Source organism: Mesoplodon densirostris, chromosome 9 (assembly GCF_025265405.1).
Source record: "Mesoplodon densirostris isolate mMesDen1 chromosome 9, mMesDen1 primary haplotype, whole genome shotgun sequence".
NCBI classification, from domain to species: Eukaryota; Metazoa; Chordata; class Mammalia; order Artiodactyla; family Ziphiidae; genus Mesoplodon; species Mesoplodon densirostris.
This window is the reverse complement of record NC_082669.1, coordinates 58,414,536-58,436,458: the sequence shown is the minus strand read 5'-3', so window position 1 is coordinate 58,436,458 and position 21,923 is coordinate 58,414,536. Positions and strand designations below refer to the sequence as shown.

The 21,923-nt window shown below is 39.2% G+C and overlaps 1 protein-coding gene and 1 long non-coding RNA gene across 5 annotated transcripts in view; both read right to left on the bottom strand.

Annotated features, from left to right (window-relative positions):
- LOC132496507 (uncharacterized) overlaps window positions 1–7,719 on the bottom strand; it is a 52,335-nt gene extending 44,616 nt beyond the window's left edge. The window contains exon 1 of the long non-coding RNA XR_009533419.1: window positions 7,642–7,719. This is a non-coding gene — a long non-coding RNA (uncharacterized LOC132496507). The remainder of the gene's footprint in view (window positions 1–7,641) is intronic.
- A 13,802-nt stretch (window positions 7,720–21,521) lies between these two features.
- MTERF1 (mitochondrial transcription termination factor 1) overlaps window positions 21,522–21,923 on the bottom strand; it is a 394,940-nt gene continuing 394,538 nt past the window's right edge. For all 4 annotated transcript variants that reach the window (XR_009533416.1, XR_009533415.1, XR_009533414.1 and 1 more), the window contains one exon: window positions 21,522–21,763. The gene's annotated coding sequence lies outside the window, so the exon portion shown is untranslated. The remainder of the gene's footprint in view (window positions 21,764–21,923) is intronic.

Sequence of the window (21,923 nt, the reverse complement as noted above, 5' to 3'; positions counted from 1 at the left end):
CCTGGGCAGCTGCCTCTCTTTAAAGCTGACTCGCTCATCAGTTGCAGACCACTGAGGCTTCAGAGTTAGGGCTCGTCTGCCAACAGCTGGCTGGCGCTTCACACCCCAGGTCCTGCAAGCTGCGTCCTTGAGGCTTACAGCATTTCTCTGCACAGGAAGAGTGGGTGGCACTTGTTTCTGAGGCGCTGCTGGAGAGGAAGCGCGGGGCCAGGTTCAGAGTATTGTTAGCTTTGCCTTATTAATAAAATAGGGTTAATGATTTATTCATAGCTAGGACAATGCAGCTCTGCTCTGGAGGACAGCACAGAACTGTTGCATTACAGAAGGACAGCTGCTGGGGAAGAGGGGGCAAGCCTTTGAGAACTGGTCTTGGGCTGTTTCTACGAGGCAGAGAGCAGGTTTATCTGACCAAGTCAGGGCTTGGAGGCAATTATTTGCATACTGCGACTGCAGCAGAATAAATGCTGGCGATAGAGGTCCCTGGAAAGATGCCCCCTTACTTTTCTACTTCTCTTCTAATGAGTGTTTGGTCACCTTCTTGCTTTATCCCCTCCTCCTCGGTACCTGGAAGATGCCTGAGTTTGTAATTCAAGATGTATTGTCTGGAGAATATCAATATAATACACATCTGAACGTGATCTCCATCAAAGGGAGCTCATCCCAGGCAGCAGAAGAAAGAAATGATATTTGGGCTTTTCTGGTGCTAGCCTAAGCATACACTATTTTTAAAGATTAAATCCTTTAAAATCACATCTCTTCTTCCCCAAATGGACCGCAGAAAATGTTTTTATAAATAATTAGAAAAGAGTTTTAATATACTGCAGAATCTTGATAAATAACTGGGAGATATAATTTTTTTAATGCCAATTACTGTCATTTGTTAAGGACAGGGTAGATTTCTGTTCAACTATTTATTGGATCATCAGTTGGTTGGTGTGGTTCAGAGGGCAAGGTGAGTCAGGATTTGACAGTCTCCAGAAAAACAAAAGCAAGAGCACTCACTTCCCAACAAACCAAATCAGCCTTGGCTGGAACAGACAAAAAATCAGATTTATTTACTGTTTTTGCTTTATTGCCCCCCTATCTGAGCCTCCATGGCCTCCCCTGAGGCTTCAGGAGATTTAGATCAAATGTCAGAAAGGAGAGCTGGATTTTTCTCCTCTTTGGTGCCTGACTACAGGGGAGAATTCAAGGCCATAGAAGGTATTGAAGATATCTCATTGTTGGTGTATATGCTTCCACAAAGCAAGCCTTCCTGAGGGGCTGCCCACCCCTCTGCTCAGCTTCCTCCAGAAGAGATCAAAGGTTTCAAAACATTTCCACCTTTCCTAATTTTTAATGCCTCTACCAGACTGAGACTTGCCCACTGGAAAAAAAAATCCATGCTCGTTGAAACAGCCAAAAATAAAAGTGATCCTCTAACAGTAGCACATTTAACTTCCTCCATGACTACCAGCAGTAGCCAAGGCAGATAGATTTTGCCAGTGTATTAAGCCTTAAAAATGTCTTTGGGAAATGATCACACTGGAAATCAGAATACATTTAAACATAATTCATGAAATTCAGAGTCTCCTTACAGAAGAATCAAAGTGGCTATCACCCAGATCCTTCCCTGTAACTTCTCTGGATCGTGGTCCCACCCTGCCCATTCCTTTCCTCTGCTCCTTTGCCCAGTTTCCCCCCAAAAGCCACCCACAAGGGTCCATGCGGGAGCCAGGAATGCAACCCCAGGATTGGTTTCCCAGGCCATCAGAAGATAACACTGCCTATCAGCCAAAATATAAAGCTTCCTGACTGCAGTTGCAGAGATTACAGCTAATTATACACTTCATGCTTCCTGCAAAAGATATATATTTTAAGCTGCTGGGCTGACTTTCTCCCTTGGCTGTATTTAAAGGTTAGTTTCTGGCCTGCTTCCTGGTTTAATGGAATAGTTTAAATATTACAAATCATTACTTGATTCTAATAAATTATGTCTCCCCTGGCACCTCACAAAATCCTTATCATGCCAGAGGAAATAGTTGGAAGGAACAGGTCAGTCTCCATGATAATAAACAGAATAGCAAACCACAGAGTTGTAGATTTGAGGATCCCCGGCTTCTTGGTGGTTGAAAGCATTTGGCCTTCGGCCTCACACTCACCCCAGCACCTGAGGTCTGTGGCTAAAGCAGCAAGAACTCCACTCCCCCACCTCATAGGATTGTTCACTCAGCTTAATTGTCAGCTCCTGCTAAGAACATGTAACATCTCATTTTCCCAGAGATTGTGGAAATGTTGAGCTTTGCTTGTGGCCAAGTTGAGTAGTTAAGTGTCTGGAGTTTCCTTCCTTGATAGGCAAATGCTGTGGATAGTGTGAACCTTCCTCTGTAGGATGCTGTAGGATAAATGAATTCCAGTTTCCAGTTCGAAGCAAAGATCTGGACTCAAACACTCTCTGTGTGTAATTGTGTGTGGGCAGAGGGTCTCATTCAACTTGGTGTATTTACAATATATTGCCAATCTTACTAAATAGAAGAAAGTAACCAAAACACACACATATGCAACAACAAAAGTGATATACAAGGCATGCAAGAAAAGGGCATGTGAAAAGCTCTTCTCCCTCCCCAGGAGCTAGAGGGAAGGGTTTCAAGTCTCTTGATTCCATCAAAGCAAAGAGAAGCAAGATAAGACTGTTGAAAGGTCAGCCTTGACAGCTAAGTGCTGAATTTCCATGTCTCTAGCTGTTTGACTAAGACATCTATGTGGAAAGTGAAAAACCCAACCACTTTTACAGATGATTTGTCTGTGTAGTACCAAATGTCCTGATTTCCCCTTTAGTGACTAGAAGATTTGAAAACAAAGTAACCACTGAAGTATCAACCGTGGATCAGATCTCTCATTACATGGAATTTTCTTGCAGAATATTGCACTCTAAATAATGGGACTTTTGCAATAGTTGATAACCCATAATTATTTTTACAAAGGCTAAGCCTTGTGAATGTACGGGTTTAAGCTGCTGAGTTGATATGACTCAAAGGTCTACTTTATTGCATGACCTATTAAAAAAATCTCTTACACTGCCCTGTGCAGGTATTTCCACCTTAGAAACTAATTTGTTTTTTTTTCCTCAGGAGGTTCCCCTTTTAAAATCCAAAATCCTTGGTTCACCTTGGGAGGGGAAATTTATTGATTGTTTTCTAAGATGATGGGTAAGGCAAGGGTCTTAGTGAAATGGACTCAGTATCTATGCCCTGCAGAGAGGAGATGGTAAATGCAGAAATGTCCAACAGGGGCTGAAAGAGCTCTAAAGCAAGACTGGCTATCTTTGTGTCATGCAGTGTCAGGATCAGTTCCCTTATAGGCCACTGGCAAAAAAGGAGACATGACCTCCCACTGGACAGATATTGGTCACTCCCAAATAAAAAGGTGAATACCCAAATGGAAAATGAAAGTTCTTTTGTATGTGTGTACACACTAGTGTATATACTACACTAGTAAAATTAGTATTTGGAGGATTTTATTGTTAAGGTTGTCATTTCTGAGATTGAAAGAGAGAGAGCGAGCCAAAATGGAAAAAACAGAGACCTTGGAGTCACTTTCTCTGAGGCAAGTTAAGTGAAACCAAAACTCTACTAGGGATAGATTTGCGGGTAAACGCAATAAAAGCAAAATCTAATTTTCAAGGGAGATCACATCTGAAAAAGATGAATGTCATGAAACTTGTTTTTGTTGTCACTGTTGTTTTCATTGGGGAAAAACAAAATGACTCACAAATTCCAGTTTGCTTTGAAAGGAGACATATTTGAGGGGTGCTTCAGCAACTTCACAGTGCAGAAGGAAGGTTTTAACATAATATCTCCTTCAGCAAGCTAGTTTATCATACTTAACAGAAATGACAGCAGAAGGAAAAAAAGGATGGGAAATCATTCTGGGGTGAGCAAAGGGTGACAACAGGATGGGAAAATCCAGCTTCACCAAATATTTATTCATGCTTATATAAACCTCAGTTAGCTATCTTCAAATGCTAAGTCTCTGCTGAAGAAAAGAAGCATTTGGAAATGCAACTTGGAAGTTGGTTGATGTCAGTTATTTTGCTGCATTGTTGATTAATGTAATTGAAGTATATATTACAGAAACAGAAAAGGAAATGTGACTTCTTCAGGGACCCATTAATTTCTTAAGGATAAAGTGTTTGAAGGTTCAAAGGCTTTGTTGAAGCTTATTTTAAATTTTAAATTTCCATTGCCAAGGGATTGATTACCATTCTTATATTAGCTTTGTCAAACACCAAGTTGATCTTAGTTCTTTCAAAGTTTTGTGGCACTTAACTGTTTTCACAGCATTTTTTTTTAAAGAGAAGCCTATCTTACAAGTTCTCCCAAGGACAGACTTGTTTTCCCTTTACAAGAACAGCAAGATGAAAATTTCTAAAGTCTTAAAAAGAGCAATTCCCACCCTCCCCATCTTTGGGATCTTGAAAGTCATTTCTGCAAGTCAGGTGCAGCACCTCCTCATTCAAACACTTTTCCATATTAATTTCTGTTTGGCTTTAAAACATCAATTTATTTAAGTGGCTTTGGGCATCTGAAGCTTAGTTATGTTGTTTAGGGACCCCTCAGTCAGATTCGTTAAGCTTTTCCCATCTCTCTACCCCAGTGACTACACATAGTTCCTTTTATAACTCTCTGCTCTCTTCCTCTGATCACTGTTTAAGGCACTCGCATAAACACGGCCCTTCGAAAGTAAGCCAAGATGTCCCAAGCACCCGTCTTTACTTGTACTGTCCCAACAGTGAACGCGTTAGTTCAAGAAGTCAGACAGCAGCGTTTCTGGATCCTTGGAAACCCAGCCAAAAAGAAAACCGTCATTTCATAGAAGAGCAAGAACAGGAAATATGCCATTAGGAAATCAAGGTTAAGGTGGCACTGCCATCCACCCAGATGAAGGTAGTCTGAGAGGACTGTGAAGCCACATTAGAAACGAAAGCATTATGACCCAGGGCTTTGCCACGGGAAATTGATAACAAGATTGCTGACATCCTAAGAGCACTTCAACAGAAAGTCTTTTTTTCTTACAACGAGAAACGTACTTTTCTCCTCATCAATTTTGCTTTTCCCTACCCTTCCCGTCCTGATGCTACTGCATGGTATTGGGAATGTGATGTCCAGCCAGCAGAAGGCACCCTGCTGGGCTTCGCCTCCTTCCAGGTTGCCTCCAGGTCATACATGGAGTTGCAGGTGCACTGGTGGGCTCAGACCTTGAGAACTGTCCCTCCACAGCAGCACCCAGCCTCGAGTCCATGCAGCCCTGAGAACTGTTTGGCCTTGGCTAACGAGGACACATATCCTCTCATCTGGTGTGGGAGATTTTGCCTCAAGAAATGCTGTCACTCACACTGACTTTATTTTCAGTGTCTTCTATTTGAGCCCAATTTAGGGGATGACTGTCTGGATCCTATTGCAAATATCTGGAGGGCAGCTGCGGGCCGGGTCTGGGTGGAAGAAATATGACTTTGAAGATGCTCCCCTTCCCTTGATCCTCCCACAGTGGTGTATTCTAGGCCTGCTCCTTGTTCCAGATCTTTGTCTCAGCCTTCTCCCTGCCAACCACCCCACCCCCGGCACAAACATACTCCAACTACCTGCTTCTGAATCCCCCAGTCTCAGAGAATTGGTAGGAGAATCTGGCCTGAAATGGCTTTAATGTGCTCCCAATCTCTAGTAACATTTGCTTGTTAACTAGCTCTCTACCCCTTGGCTGAAAATAGTGAGGGGTGTGTGTGTGTGTGTGTGTAAATAGATAAAAATGAGTGGTGAAGACATTTGGGGACTGGGATGCATGGGGAGCAGTTTCCCATCACGTTAAAGTGGGAGTGGCGCTGATCCACTGATGTACACAGACAGCCAAACGCCCACAGGTGGGCCCTTACTAAAGGCAATCGATGATGGTGATGATGATATGAACTGGGGAGGAAGAGAAAATATGATATGGAGACACAAAACAGAGGCTACAGTTGCACTGATGCTAAGAAATATCCCCAGTGGGTGGCTGGTGGGCAGCATGGAGAAACACTTAAGGGGGCTGGACTTTACCTACACAGTCCAGCTAAACACCCCCTCCTGGGTATCACATTCCAGTCTGGTAAGCACTGGAGGGGGGCTAAACTGTCCCTCTCATGGACAATTCAGAGGTGCTGGGTTTTTACATCATTTTTAAACTTTGCAGGTAAGTTTCCTCTATACCTAAGAACCTGGGGACGCCCTCGGCATTCTCCACTCTCAAAGAGCTTTCCTCTGCGAGGAGCTGCAAGAATAGAGCTGGTGAGTGGCCTCTGCTCATTGTTTTTGATTAATGGTAAGAGGGTGAATGCATTGGCAGGGACTTCCCCCTCCCCATTTCTTCAGCATTCAACAAACACAGACCAACATCCTCCTCCTAGGGTCAGGCACTGTCCTAGGCTTTCAGGATATAGAGGAGTAAGTGGTCCCTTCCAGGAGTTGAGGATGTAGGTTGTATTATCACCATTTGGCAGATGACAAAACAGAGCAGGAGAGGTTAAGTGGCTCAGAACCAGGATTTCCTAAAATCAGAAGCTAGTTTCCTAATAACTTCACTAGTTATTCAATTTGAGAATTCGAAGGCTACAAGAGACTTTGATGCTTTTCACGGTCATTTCTCCTTCAGGGAAGGAGGCACAGAAACCAACCTAGGAGACAACTCTCCCCCATCATTATCTCCATTAAATGGATGGAGAATCTGAGCTGGAGTGGTTGTGACATGGCCAGTCATACTCTGCTATCAGGGCCATGCTACTGCTATGTCTCTACCAGTTTGTCCAACCCCAGTCACCTTTACAGACAGGCCTAGCTCCACCTTTCAATACCATCCTAGACCACTGAATGCTGCTGATGGTGAATAAGAGCATGGCTACAGTGTTACATGAAAATCAACCCTGCAGATGTGGTTTTCACCACTGCAGTGTAGTAGCTGAGAGCATAAACTTGTGAGTCAAACAGACCTGGATTTGAATCACTATTAGCATACTTTAAATCTGAGGAAACGGAAGCATATAGAGTTTGTTACTTGCCCAAGACCACATAGCTTGTAAGTACAAAAACCATGCCAGAGTGTGACCTGTTCCTGTCTTACTCCAGAACCTACTCTTATTTCACTCTGGGATGCTATCTACCCACATTAATCCCAGCATTTATTGATAATAGGAACTATTCATTAGGCATTTCCTATGTGTCAGAAACTATACAAAGCCCTGTACATATACTGTCTCCTTGAATTATCTTCCATTTTTCTTTATAATTACCTCCATTTTATAGAAGAGGGAGGGAGGCCTAGAGAGATTTAATAATGTGCCACAGCTAGAAAGCAGTAGAACTCAAACTGGATCCCAGGATTGGGATTGTCTGACTCTGAAGCTCATTTTCTTAAGCACTGTGTATGTTGTTTAGACAAGAGATCTGGAAAGGACTGATGGATTGGTGTCATATTTAAAATTTCCTTTCATCACTGGGTACAAGTTTCCATCACTGCCTTCTTGGATACAGAAGAACTGAGTGTTTGGTTCAGAAATGCAGGTTAGTGATTAGTAGCACAGGAGAAACAAATCTACAGAAACACAGGCCCTCAAATCTTTGATTTAAGAGTTACCTTTCAGATCATGTAGTCCAACTTCTCTTTTAGTTCAGAAAGTGGATGTTTTCATATCCCTGCCAGATGGAGGAGATCCCATACCTAAAAAGGAGAGTTCCAGCCTGGATTATCTAAAATCTATTTTTTCTGAAATTTGATTTACTTAAAAGAGCCAAGATACTGAATATCAGATTGGGTTTGCTAATACTGATAAATGTGGTGCTATTTTTTTTTTTTTTTTTTTTTTTTTGCGGTACGCGGACCTCTCACTGTTGTGGCCTCTCCCGCTGCGGAGCACAGGCTCTGGACATGCAGGCCCAGCGGCCATGGCTCATGGGCCCAGCCTCTCCGCGGCATGTGGGATCCTCCCAGACCAGGGCACAAACCCGTGTCCCCTGCATCGGCAGGCGGACTCACAACCAATGCGCCACCAGGGAAGCCCTGTGGTGCTATTTTTAATTAGCCTTGACTTCCAAATGGATTTCATACTGTGCTTTTCTGTGTCTTCTATGCTTTTAAAAAAAAAAATATATATATATATATATATATATATTCGAAGAACTGCTATTTTTAAAGAGAAATGAACAAATCAGATTTCATTAGTATTAAATGGTGAGGTGGAAACATCATAGGCCTCAGGGTTAAACAAACCTGGCTGTTGAATCCCTGCTCTGTTCCTTATAATTTGTGTGACTTTAGCCTCTTTTTCACCTCTCTGAGCCTTGGTCTCCATCTGTCAATGGTGTTTCTACCTACCTTCCACGACTGTGTGAAAAGTAAATGAGATATTGGTGTAAATCACTTGTTAGATCTCTTCCCTCCTTTCCCCTTTTATTCTTTTCACCAGTTAAAAGTAAAGCTTTCAGGGGCTAGGGCAGCTGAGGGTGGGGCTGGGGAAGGGGGAATGTTATACTGAAGTTCCTAAAAGTGTTTGGTAAATGATGCATCACAAAGTCCTAAGGTTCTTCCCACAGTGTCTTGGGATGACAGCTAATGAACACAGAAACATAAAACAGATAAAAAGGAAGTTGGACAAGAAGGAGGAGGAGGTAGCTGAGATACAGTAAGAAAACATTTCAAGATTCTACAGCATTATAATTTAAGTTCTCATCTGCATCTCATTATCTTAATAATCCAAAACAACAGCCCTTCAATGTCTCCCACAGAAGGAGGATGGGAAATGATTTTTCTGGATAGGGTCCCCAGCCTCTCCATCACGTTAGATATTATTTCCAAATGTTGAGTGTCAAGGGAGTGTTTCACATTCTCCTAATCATTAAACAGTTTGGCTCTCTTTGGGGAGGGGATGAGTTTAGCAACCCACAGAGCAGCCTCCTAGAATAGACTTCTCTGGAATTCCAAAACTCCAACAGGAATACAGCGTGGTATGTGGAGCCTCTGTAAGAAGTACTTTATCCAATCTGCATCCTCCTTTTGGGGTCTACAGGCTAAACTCAGTTCAATCGGCCATGTAGGATTTATTTCATTTTTTTTCTCCTGGAAAATATAATGATATTTGAGAAGTATTTACTTTGAAATATTTCAAACTTACAAAGGAGTTGCAATAATAGTGCAAGGGATCTTACATGCCCTTCACACAAATTCCTCAAATGTTAACGTTTATAGCACAGTTGTTTTAATTATTATCTCTCTAATTATATATAATTATTATCATTACTGTTTTCTAAAACCATTTGAGAACAAGTTAGAGATATGAAGCCTCTTTACCCCTAAATATTCAGTGTATTTCCTAAAAATAAGGGCACTTTCCCACACAATTATTATAATCAAGAAATTAGTGGTGCTACAACACTGTTATCTAATCCTTGGACCTTATTCAAACTTCACTGTTGTCACAACAATAGACTCTATGACAAAAGGATGCAATCCAGAATCAGACATTGCCTTTCATCTCTTTAGTCTCCTTTAATCTTGAACTCTTCCTCTGTCTTTGTCTTTTAGGACGTCGATAATTTTGAAGACTATAGGCCATTTATTTTGTGGAATGCCCCTGAATTTGGATTTGTCTGATGTTTCCTCGTAACTATTTTCAGGTTATGCATATTTGGCAGGAATATCCTCGGAGATATGATGGCTGTTTCTCAATGGGTCATACCAGGAAGCACCTGATGTCAATTTGTCCTATTTTACCGTCCTAATTTGAGATTGTTGTTCTCTTTGTAATCAATAAAAATCTTGTAGGAAAATACTTGGAGACTATTTAAACATTGTCTTTCTCCTCAAACTTTAACTCACTAGTTTTATCCTTTAAACTAATTTAGAACTTTCCCCTTTTTGTAACTTTTGGCTAAAAAAATAACAAAGTTGTACTATTAATTAAAGTTCATGTCCCCAGAAAGGCATATATAAGAAGGGTGCACTTTGAGATACACGAGGTTGTCCCATGACAGAGCCCAGATGCCCAGAGACCAGGCTTGTGTTCTCTGGTGTCTCTAAGGTCCCTGTGTCTTTTAACAATTCCTTCCACTCCCCCTGGGAGAGAGCTCTTTCAAACAGTCCTCCAAGCTGGGGCTGGGACAAACTGGCCCCCTGCCAGCCTCCAGAGAATCTCCCATGCCTGTCTTACTCCCATCCCTGAAACGACAGTCTGGTGTCTTGTTTTGGGGGCTTTTTGCAGAGCTTTTGTCTTTTTGAGTCTGTAGATCTCTTTATGACGGCTTCTTATTGTTTACACTGGAAATTGTTAGCTTTTGCCTTTGGCAGGGCCCTAAGCTCCGAGCCCCGTGTCTGAACTGGTAGACTAGAGTGGTGACCTGAGTTGGGGGACCATCAGAAGGGCAAGGAGAAGGCCCCACCACCATGTGAGAGCTCAGGCTCTTTATTCTTCAAAAGACCCTATGCAAATGCAAACAGCTTGAGAGAAGCTGTACCTTAAGCACAGCAAACAGGTCTCCTCAGGAGCCCTTGTCCCATTTGGGGGTCTTCCCACCACAGTCCCAGGTGTGCTCTCCCTGTCCTTTCCCCTCTACTCCCACACAGGACACAAACTTGGGGTTGGCCTTTTCCTTTCAGGTCCTGCTTTCTTATTTTGAAACAAATGGAGAAAAAATTTAAAAGAAACAAAATGTCATTATTTTCTGTCTACCTAGGGTCCAGTGAAGATTTTAAGTGCCACAGTCTGCAGCAACTGCCATGGTCACTTGGACTGCCAGTGCTGGAACTGCTGAGCCCAGCCTTGGTAGCCACAGCCACAACCCACTCCAGAAGAAGCCAGATGCTTGCTTGCTTGCTTCCTTCCTTCCATCCTTCCATCCTCCCCCCTCCCTCCTTCTCTCTCTCCCTTTCTTTCTTCTCTCCCTCCCTCTCTCCCTTTCTTTCTTCTCTCCCTCCCTCCCTTCTTTTTCTTTCTTTCTTTCTTTTCTTTCTTTCTCTCTTTTCTTCCTTCCTTTCTTTTTCTTCCTTCCTTCCTTTCTTTCTTCCTTCCTCCCTCCCTTTCTTTCTTTTCCCTTTCTTGCTCCCCTCCCCCATCTTTCTTTCTTTTTTAAGAAATCCATGATATGAATTGAAGTACAATAGGTAGTTTTTTTTGTTTTTTGTTTTAGAAGATGTTGGGGGTAGGAGTTTATTAATTAATTTATTCATTTTTGCTGTGTTGGGTCTTCGTTTCTGTGCGAGGGCTTTCTCTAGTTGTGGCAAGCAGGGGCCACTCCTTCACTGCGGTGCGCGGGCCTCTCACTATCGCGGCCTCTCTTGTTGCGGAGCACAGGCTCCAGACGCGCAGGCTCAGCAGTTGTGGCTCACGGGTCTAGTTGCTCCGCGGCATGTGGGATCCTCCCAGACCAGGGCTCGAACCTGTGTCCCCTGCATTAGCAGGCAGATTCTCAACCACTGCGCCACCAAGGAAGCCCCGGTAGTTTTTTAAATTGAGATATAGTTCACATACCATACCGTCTGCCCATTTAAAGTGTACAATTTGATGGTATTAGTATATTCACAGAGTTGCCCAACTATAACCACAATCAAATTTAGAACATTTACATCGCCCCAAAAAGAAACCCAATACCCAATAGCACTGACTCCCAAGGGGCAGTTTAAAAATGACAGACGCTGTTTCTTGAGCAATATTTGCCCATCTTTCGTTCTTTTCCTGGACTTAACTATTCAGTCACTATCTTTCAGAAGAGCTGTGCCTGCAGTGGGCTCTCTGAGAAGACTTAATTGATGGCAGCTATGCAGTTGGGTTTCCTTCCCTAGGGAGCACTAATGTGAACTTTGCTTAGTAAATTTTGATTTAGAATTTCTTCTGACTTGTTCCCTGGAGAATCATGAATGGGTTATTCTTAGGAAGTAACAGGATTATGGGAATCATCTTTTCTAGGATTTACAGTTTTAGTAGCACTTTCATATACACAATGTTATTTTATTCTCTCAAACAACAGTCAGAAGTACAAATAACAATAGAATTCACTTATTAAGTGCTTATTCTGTGCTTGGCAACTCTGAGTAGTTCCCATACATGCATTAACTCATCTGATCCTCAAGCACCAGATGAGACAGGGCTCTGGTAAAATTAGCCAGAAATGCAGAGAGGTTAAATGATGACAAGCCCAAGATCGCAGAGCTGGTAAGGGCAGAGCTGAGATGTGTGCATATGCAGTTTGACTCCAATCTGAACTCTAAATACCACTCTTAATTGCCTCTAGTGTTCCCATTTTGGAAGCAAGGACTGAGGCTTTGAGAGGTTATACGTTATAAGAACAACTAGTTAGGACCTGAATACAAGTATTTGGACCCCAAGCTTAATGCTATAATGAGGTAACATGCCTCCTCCATCAACGACTTAATTCAGCATCTTGCCAGGTACACAGAATCAAGTCCTTCAGCTAAGCCAAACAAACAAACAAAAAGAAATAGAAAACATATCTTGTTGAAACTTCATCTCTTAAACTGCAGTGTCATTATTGTGACATTATAAGATTGGCTATACTTTTGGTGGGCCAGAAGCGTTTTTCAAACCAATCTCTAAGGTCAGTTTTTCCTTCCTATTTGTGCCTCCTTTTGCAACCTCTCTTGATTTCTCTTTCTCCGTGTTTCCTATTCACAAACAGGGAATGAGCCACATGGATTTAATAACCAGGGCACTGATTCATGTAGACTTTCATCTAATCAGAAAGAACAGTGGCAGGTCCAAGAACTCATTTGATTGTATATCTTTTTAAAAGAGTTGACACACATGTCCTTTAGAGTAGAGAGAAAATAGTAAAATTTAAAAAGCAAAAGCCAGCTCAGACCTGCCAGATGCAATGATCGGTTACACAGAAGAGATCCATGGAATTCTGAAGCCATTTGGGTTTTGTTATGTTTGCTGAAACAGCACCAAGTGTGATCTCTACTGCTTTAAACAGTTTAATGACTATTGGATAAGCCTTCAGAGTCAAATGGTTAAATCACCAAATGCTCCAAAAAATAATTATGCAAACAATTTTCTGGCTAATTATCTAACATGAACAGAAGCACACAGCTGCTAAGATATGTAATTGCTGTTTCATCAGGGCTGGCTATTGTATATACATGGTTCCTTTACTGATCTCAGTGTGGTTTGGTGGGAGGCCACTAACATAATATCTCATGAAATGAGCAAGTTAAAAGTCCCAGCTCTGGTCCAGCTAGTCACTCACTTTGATTGTTTTTTTAAGGGAATGGATTAAATCAAATCCATCCATAGTGGACAAGCACATAACTAGTATGTACATTTGTGTGGTATATCTAAGTCTTGGGCATGTATATTTAAATGTCCAATGTGGATAAATATAAATATTTTAACTTATTGGATATAAAAGGTACATATAGAAAACTTGCACATATCATAATTGTCCAGTTTACAAATGAGCACTCTCATGTAACCAGCCCCCAAAGCAAGAAATGGAACTTCACCAGGACCACAGAAGCCTCCTTTGTGCTTCCAATTTCTACTCCCTCCAAGGGTGGGTACTATCCTCACTTCTATCAACAGAGATTAATTGTACATGTTTTGCACTAAATTTAAATAAAACCATACAACGTATATCCTTTTGTGCCTAGCTGCTTTCATATAATACCATGTTTGTAAAATTTATCTATATTGTTGCAATTTGTTCAATTCTCATTGCTGTATAGTATCTCATTGTGTGAACACTACAATTTACCATTCTGCTGTTAATAGGTCTTTGGATAGTTTCTGGTTTGGGGATATTATTAATAAATCTGCTATAAATATTGAGTACATCACTTGGTAAACACATCCATGCACCTGGGTCTATACCTAGGAGCAGAATTGCTGGGCTGTATGGTGTGTGTAACTTCAGCTTTAGTAGATGCTGCCAAACAGTTTCCCCAAACAGTTGTGCCAGTTTTCACCCCCACCAGCACTAGAGGGAAGTTGGGATGAATGTTGTAAAGAAGTCTAACTGATGCTTGCTAAATTTTAAAGGATGGTGTGGAGTGAGGAAGAAGAGTGAATGGTAGGTCTAATGGAAAGTGTTCCAGAAATATGGCCTTGTGAGGAAAGGATAAGGTTGGAGAAAGAAACCTGGTGGAGGAAGCAGTCATGTTCAAGGTCATTTGGTAGATAGGAGAAGACTCCATGGATGTTTATCACCCACTCTGTTGTCTTCTGTAGTATGTGACATGGTCCTAGTGAATCACCCCAGGCCTTTCTTCCTTTTCTCTTTAGTCCACGTGGCATGTGCTCAAGGGCTGCTCAGGTCTGAAGGCCACTCTGGAGACTTGGAGATGCCTTCCCTCTCACCTGGCTGCCCATGCTGCGGTATATGTATACTTAACACAGATATCTGGCCCTTCTGATGATAGGGGAATGAAGGATGAGAAGTGAGGAGCAGACAAAGAGAAATCAGAGAGAACAGAATGAAAATCTGAGTCGAGACCAGTTATCTGGTTGTGTAACTTTAAGCAAGTCACTCAATTCCTCTCATGGCTTTGTTTTCCTCAGCTACAAAATATTGAAGGCAACAATTCTTAACTCACTAGGTTTATTTGATGATCAAATGAATTAAAAAAGAATATATATGGAAATGTTTTGGAAACTTTAAAAAGCAAACACTTGTTGTCTTTTCTACAGGGTATTATAATTAATACTCAAATCATCACTTTAAATAGAAATGTATCTCCAAGTGGTATCAGTTCCATTTTGCTATTCAAATCTGCTATTCAAATTTATTGTGTTAACAGAATAAGAAATAATCCTTCTCAGTAACGTTAACAGGAGTTACAAACAAAAATGTCTAAAATAGTGGCATTTACCCAGGATTACCCAGAATTCATTGGGTTCAGTCATCCAGACCTCCATCCAGACTTGCATCCATTAATTAATTATTTTAACAAACATGTTTATTGAGTATGTACCCTTTTGTTTTAGGATGATTCTAGGCAGAGATTCACAACAGGATTCAAAGATGGACTTCAAGGGGTCCCTGAACATTCTGATTTTATATGGAGAAGAATGTGGGGGGTGACTTCTGTCATCAGATTCTCACAGAACTCTGAAAAACCCACCCTCTCCAAAAATAAGGTTAAGAAGCACCGTTTCAGGGATTTGTAGGATAAAGGAATATGAACTCTATATAAAATAATATGTGATTATTTATATAAGAAATTCAAATTAAGTTGACAATAGACTCCCCATTAGCAATAGTAGATGCCACAGAATAACAGAATAATATCTTTAAAATGCTGAGGAAAAATAAATATTAACTTAGAATAATATATCAAGCTTGATTATTATTCAAGTGTGGGGTGAAATAAAGAAAGACACTTTGAGAAAAAAACAAAAAACAAAGATTGAGAGAGTTTACCAACTTTAGACCCTTGTCAAAATAACTATCAATAAATATTATCCAAGAAACAGGGATTTAAAGTGCAGAGTAAAAATGTAAGAGGGAATCATGAGCAAAAAAATATTGTGAACATGGTTGTAAATTTAAAGAAGCAGTGTCTTAAAAAAATCAATTAGGGCGTTGTTTAAATAACAAGAAACTAAAATGCTAGATGACAATAACATGGACAAGGGAGTGGGAGAGGCTGAAATTATAAACTCCAAGTTCATTGTATTATTCAGGAGGAAGATAGAGATAGGCTTAATTTAGACTTTAAGCAAGTATGCCTTTTAAAATTTAAGAGTAATGCTCAAGGAATAAGGGAAAATGTGTAATTTCAAAACACGAACATGCAAAAGAAATGATTAAAGAATTCTAGAGTGATCTAATAAGAAACAGGTAGAAAAAAATATATATATGCTAAGAAAAAACAAAACATAGTAGAAAAAGTCTAGATATATTAGTAATCTCAGGAAATATAGACAGATTAAACTGGCTTGTTCAAAAGTAGAGATCAGATCATTTTTAAGAAACACAATACATTATGTGCTGTTTACAAGAGTTGTACCTAAAACATAATGATGCTTAAAGATTGAAAGGGATGAGAAAAGATAAAACAGGTAAAGAATAATATTGCTGGAGAAGCAATATTCAGGCAAAAAAAGCATCATTTGGAATAAAGTCATGATATAATCACTGAAGAGCAGTTCACAGGGAAACAATAGTAATGCTGAATCTGTATGTTCTGAGCAAAACAGGGTCCTGGCTTATAAAATAAATGTGACAAATCTCTCTTAATGGGAAATATTTTTGCATGCCTCTTTCATAAACTGATCATAAGCAGTAAAAATTGATAAAGATATAAACATTTTGAACAACATAAGTAACTGGCCAGGCTTAAAGGAGACCTGTATAGAAGAAGCCTGTATTCCTCATATAGAGAATTCACATTGTTTTCAAGTACACATTGAAAATACTGACCACAAAAGAAGTCCTAAGAAATACCAAGGAATCGAGAACACTGACCACATTCTCTTTCTATAATGCAATTATATCAGACATCAACAACAAAACGCCTCCCCCCAAAATACCCCATATATTTGGAAATGAAAATCATCTTATAAATATTCATGAATCAGAGAAGAAATAATAATGGAACTTATGAGATATTTAGAACTGAATGACCACAAATCACTACCTAGAAAAACTTGTGGGATGCCAGCATAGCCTTAAATTTACATTTATTAAAACAATGTGGAAACTGCAATGATAAAGCTAGGCAACACTATTGTGGAAGAGGAAAAGATCGGGGAAATTTTCAAAGGAGGAATGTCCAATCTGAGAATTTAAAGATAGGGAAGAAGAAGAGGTAGAGGAGGAACCTGGAGGAGAATATTCTTGGAAAAAAAGAAAAATCAGTGGTAAATTATAAATAAGAAGGAGCTACTGTGCTTAAAGATAGTTACATTGGGTTTGTTGGAGGCTTGTTTTAGACATACCCTCTGAGTTCTGTTACACAAAAAATTCCTTTAAAGTTAAAAGAGAAAATTCTTAAGGTAATAAACCTGTAATTGGATTGGCCATTTATAGCACAAAATAATTGGTTTGAAAGTTATAAGGAGTTTGGAGCAGTTTCATACACCATTAGGTGGTAATCCCTGAACCAGCAGTAGGAAATGGTCCCTAGAAAAAGATACTGTGAAGGAATTAGGATAATTGACTTCAAAACTACATACTGGGGTTTCAATTCCTGCAATGGAAGAATAGCTTTTTATTGGATTAATGCTTCTGCAGATACTAGACAAAATATAAAAAAGAGCTGTTGGAAGGCACTGAACAGTGCCTACTTCTGTAGGCAGAAACAGGGAAGCAGCTGGGCCATGAAAGAAGGGAGTTTGTCCTCTGAGCAGATTCCCAGACTGCATGCTACACAGGGTGCTAGAGCTTAAGCAAAAAAACCTACTGTCTTTTTTGCCTGAAGGGTCAGAGGAAAGAGTGTGGGATAAATAGAATGGTTGGAAATGGAGGGTGTGGATCCCAGAAAGGAGGAAGCCATGGTAAAGGAGGGGACTAGGCTCTGCATATAAACTCCGTTCAAAACCATAATTGACTTCTGAGCAGTACAGGCACAAGTGGGATTCCAAATATCCCAAGGAGAAAATGACATCTAGGCAGCTGAGAGAGCTGAGGAAAGATTGCTGCTGCTGGAACCACAGGGGAAACTGCAGTTTGAGTCTTGACAAGTTAGAAGAGCTTGGTAAACTCTTTGGACTTGCCATCGAAACACCAGAGAGACCTTAAGAGTAAAGACCATATAACAGAATTAATGGGTTTACTCTAAAACTAAGGAAAAATGAAAATAGATCCAGTAGAGCATAAAACCAAGCCTACAAAAGTTTATGGTGATCTGTTAATAATTTGACTGCTTGCTGGAACAAAATTTGACACTCTTCAGGATAAGATTACAGGATACAGAGTCTCTCCAATGTATCATTGTGACACACAGCCAAGAGAAAAATCAGTCAGTAAAAACAGACTGATAAGTGCCCCAGATATTGGAATTATGGGATGGGAATTTCAGGAGAGAATTAAAGACTGAAAAGGAACCAGATGGAAATCCTAAAACTGAAAAATACATTATCTGACATTTAAAAAAATCTTAAATGAAAATTAACAGCTTATAGAGAAAAAAATTTTTTTAAATCATGAAACTTAAAGGCAGACCAATAGAAATTATCCAAACTGAAATGCAGAGAGCAAAAAGATTGGGAAGAGAATGAACATGTGTGTCAGTATCAGGTGACCTCATACAGGTGTAAATTGAGTTCCAGAAGGAGAAGAGAGAAATAATAGAGAAAGAAAAAATACTTCAAGAAATAATGGTTCAATATTCTTTTAATAGTTCAATATTTTTAAAGTTGATTAAAAATAAATTTAGCATCCCATGGATCAAAGATGTTGAATGAATCCCAGTGGATAAATATTAAGAACCCCAGCACAATAAACACTAAGATAACCACATCTTGGAACATCATAGACAAACTGCTGAAAACCAGAGATAAAGAAAAAAATCTTAGCACAGTCAGGGGAAAAGACACATTAAATATAGGGGACAATGATTACAATAACTGCTGACTTCAGAAGCAGTGAAAGCCAGAAGATGATGGAAGGACATCTTTTAAAACTCATCATCTAGAATTTTATATCTAGGGAAATATCTTTAAAAATTAAAGTGAAATAAAGACATTTTTAGGCAGATAAAAGCTGAGAACATTTGCACCTGCAGAACTGACTATAAAAAAGTGCTAAAGATTCTAAATGTGTAAATTTAAAAAAATTTTAATCTAAAATGCTAAAAGTTATTTAAAGGGGAAATGATATAAGTTGGAAATTCAGATCTCTAAGAAGAAAGTATGAGTAATAATAATGGTAAATATGTGGGTAATTATAAAATACTACTTTCCCTTTTTTAAAAAAATCTCTATAAGTCAGCTGATAAACAATTTATCGTCGAGTGTTATAACAGATGTAGCAGTAAAATATTTGATAACAATAGCACAGAAAAGGGCCAGGGTATAAAAGGAATTGTACTGTTGCAAGTAGTACAATATTAATTCAACATAGACTGTGCTAGGTTAAGGATGTGTATTGTAATTCCCAAGAAAAGATATAAAGTATAGGAAAAAAAGCCAACAGAGGAGAATATTGAATAAAATACTAAAAATTCATTGATTATCACAAAAAATAACACAGGAAAAAGGAAACAAAGAACAGAAGAGGCAAAAATAGCTAGAAAGATAATAGACTTAAACCCAATTATATCAATAATTAGATGAAATGTGAATGGATTAAACACTCCAATTAAAAGGCAAAGATTATCAGACTGGGAAGAACAACAAATAAGACCCAACTATATCCTGTTTAGAGGAGAGGTACTTTAAATATAAAGACACAAGTTGAAAGTTAAAGGATGAAAAAAAATATACCATGTGCAGAATATGTGTAAGCCATATTAATATGAAAGTTGACTTCAAGACAGAATATTACCAGAGATAAAAATATTTTATCATAATGAAAAAATGAACCAATTCATCCAGAGTTGCAATAATGGTAAATGTGTATACATCTACTAATTAAACTGCATATAAAATTGAGTTGAGTGGCAAAGTTGTCCCCCATTTTTTGTGGGAGAGCGCCTATCCTTTTTGTGGCTGTTGCATACCCAGGAATGATGAGAGTAGAGATGGTTTAAATAATGATTACAGGGAGTGTAATTGTATGTGTAATGTAGCTAAATGGTATGCTTCTTCCTGCCATGAAACCATATTTGGATTTCAGGTGGCAATTGTTTGTTTCTTTTTTAACTTGAAAATTTAAAATGTTACTCTTTTTATGGATATAACCCCAAGTTCATGAACTATATTTGGTGATCTCATTTGCACACTTCTCTAAGCAGGAGTTGTGACTTTGAAAATAAGCTGGGTCAACAGCCCAAGGTAGTCTATGTCATGGCCATAATGTCTCTTGTGGTGAGGCCATTCCTTTGGTGTTTCTTTCTGTGTGCTGGGCTACAGTTGGTCCCACAGATTGCTGAAATCCTGGCATTAGAGACAGCAATCAGTATGCAGTCTTTTTGCTTTACCATAATAATCACATGCATGACAACACATTGAGTCATCCCACTATTTAACATTTCCCAAAGTTTCGTTTGCCATGAAGTTGTTTGGGACTCAGAAATAATTGCAAATTATAGGAAGACTATCATGTTGACCCAAAAAAGTGAACAAAAGGAGACCTTTAGGGAAGGAAAGAGAGAATCAGAGATTCATTAAATTCAGAAGGATCCCTGTCAGTCATCTTGAAGAGCATTTTATAAATTTAATGAACATAAAAATCATCTGTGGATGTTGTTAAAGTGCAGATTCCCAGATCCCATCCCCAGAAGTTCAAATTTATGATCTGGGATGGGACCCAAGAATCTAAATTTTTAACAACTTCTCTGTGCAAGTAGACCTCAGATTACACTTTGAGAAACACTGATCTAGCTTCAACAGATCAGACATGACAAGTAGTTTCCAACATCTGCTTGAACCTCCAGCCATGGTGAGCTCACCACCCCACAAAGCAGCCCCATTTCATTTTAGCAAGTTCTCCCTTGTTCTCAGCCCAAGTCTATCTCTGCCTCCTTTATCTTCAGGCTCTTCTCTCGGAAGCTACACAGAATAAGTCATATATCTCTCCTTTTATGATGACCCTTTATATTTTTAATATAGTTATTGGGTCTCCTTAATACTACTAGTTACTTCAATAGTTTCTAAAATGGTATTATATCTAGACATATCACCCATCTTTATGATTGTAGTGTGTGTCTTAAAATGCAGTATCAGACCTAATAAACATATTTCAATTTATCCTCACAATTGTAAAGCTCAGTGAAGGTCATTACTTCCCCTGGTTTGCCTTCATGGGTGTTCGTTTGTGTGCTTGTTTTTAAGAATTATACTACTATACAGGTAGTATAATTTATCCAACTTTGTCCTTTTAAAATAATGTTTTGCCTATTCTAGGCCCTTTGCATTTCCATATAAATTCATAATCAGCTTATCAAGTTGTCCAAAAGAGCTTGTTGGAACTTGTTTGGATTCCACTGAACCTATACACTGATTTAGGTAAAACTGACATTTTAACAATTTTGATTCCTATGTTTCATGAACACAATATATCTCTCCATTTATGTAGGTCTTCTTGAATTTCCTTCTGCTATGTTTTATATTTTTGAAGTGGATCCCTAAGTATTTCACATTTTGATGTTATTTAAAATGTTAAAATTAAATTTCCACGTTGCTAATATACTGACCTACAATTAACGTTTATATATGTGTAATATATATATTGTAAATGTAATGTACATGTGAACTGTAAATGTGCTAAACTCACTTGTAGTTTTTTGGTAGATTCCATAGGATTTTCTATTTAGATTATAATGTCATCTGTGAATAATATATAAAGACAGTTTCACTTCTTCTTTTACAACCTGGGTGCCTTTAATTTTTTTCTTACCTTATTTAACTGACAGGAACTTCTGATACAATGATGAATAGAAGCAGGGAGTGTGGACATTCATGCTCTTCTTCTGATCTTAGATGGTAGGGTAAACATCCAGACTTTCACCAGTAGGTATGATGTTAGTCGTAGGTTTTTTGTAGATGCAGTATATAAGGTTGAGGAAACTCCCATCTAATCCTACTTGCTGAGATTTGTGTGTTTTTGTTTCAAATTGAATGGAGCAGGAATCAGCATTCTTTTTTCTATAAACAGACAAACAATAAATACTTTAGGCTATCGAGGACATATGTTGTCTCTGTCACACATTCTTTGATTATTTTGTACAACTGTTTAAAAATATAAAAAACATTCTTAGCTCGTGGGCCATGGACTGTAGTTTGCTGATCCCTGATCTAGTAGTTT